Source organism: Leuresthes tenuis, unplaced genomic scaffold (assembly GCF_036924035.1).
Source record: "Leuresthes tenuis unplaced genomic scaffold, fLeuTen1.0.hap1 SCAF_13, whole genome shotgun sequence".
Lineage (NCBI taxonomy): Eukaryota > Metazoa > Chordata > Actinopteri > Atheriniformes > Atherinopsidae > Leuresthes > Leuresthes tenuis.
Genome location: NW_027325367.1, coordinates 12258069 through 12259481, shown reverse-complemented (window position 1 = coordinate 12259481; position 1413 = coordinate 12258069).

The following is a 1413-nucleotide window of genomic DNA, read 5'->3' as shown; positions in this document are numbered from 1 at the left end:
CCTTGGAGCCGTCCATTAGGTATTCTGACCAGATGCCGTACCGCCTCAACTGGCTTCTTTTTTTTTACAGAGGATTGAAGAGCTTGTTACCATGTTCCAAGGAGAGAGTCCAGACACTCCTCAGAGGAATTTCAGTTCTGCTGCGTGTATTTGTGATCTCATTCTTTCGGTTATACCCACAGCTCATGGCCATAGGTGAGAGTTTGAACATAGATGAACTGGTAAATCAAGCTCTCTCTTCTCCACAACATATCAGTACAACATTCACACCACTGTAGATGCTGCAGACTCAATCTGCTTGTCAATCTCCCCCTCCTTTCTGCCTGTACTTGTGTACAAGACCCCAGTATATTTAAGCTCCTCCACTTAAGGTAGTGACTAAACCCCAACCTTGAGCGCGTAATCTACCCTTTTGCAAATGAGGACCACGGCTTCAAATTTGGAGGTGCTGATTCTGAGCCCTGCTGCTTCTCACTCCATGGCAAATCGTCTAATTTTCTGCTGGAGGTCTCCGCTATATGAAGCCAAGAGTACCATATGATCTGCTAAAAAACTAAGATCCAGTCCTAAGATGAACAAACTGGAAACCTTATGACCCTTGGCTGCACCTAGAAATAATGCCCATAGAGGCTATGAATAGAATCTATTATTTGTTTCCTTAGAAAATAACACAATATACGGAAACCCAGTTAGTTTTTCCCTGAATGAATAAGAAGAGCTGTATAACAGCATGTGTACTTACACACAGATACTTACAAAGTCATAAAAATGTTGTGAGCGGTTCAGTCTGAACATATAAATGAAATAATACGGTCAAGTGTCTGCATCAAGTTATTTCTTCCATTTCCTTCATGATATCACTCTACATAACAGCCACTGATCAGGAATTCGTGAGAATTTCCTGACAAGTAATGAAAGTTTCTGTTTAAACAACAGGAGCATCTGATAAGGGTGAAGACACCCTGAGCTGAACTATGGGATGCATTTCTAACAGCGTGTGAATAAAAACACGGGCTGGGTCGTGGATGGGGTTGGTGGAGAGTGAGATGTTTGTAAAATATTGTTTGGCTTTGGTGTTAGGTTTTAAAGAAATATTACTCCTCCGCCTGATATCTCTTCACACGAGGGTGTAAACTAAACCATACTGCTGATATGTCTGCGTGGTCATGGTTATGAAATAATTCATTTCACTCTCCATACACTTCTGCTAGATTATTTTTTCTTTGGACATTGGCAAAACATTTGTTCAGTAGCATCATCTTTCTTGTTTTGTAGTGTCCATTAAGTACAATCTTAATTATCTGTTACGTTTTTTCACACAACCTTTATAGTTTTTCCTTATGAAATTTCAGTGGGAGATACTGAAGTTTTTAGACATTTAAATCCTATACTTGAAACACATGCTGAGCTGTT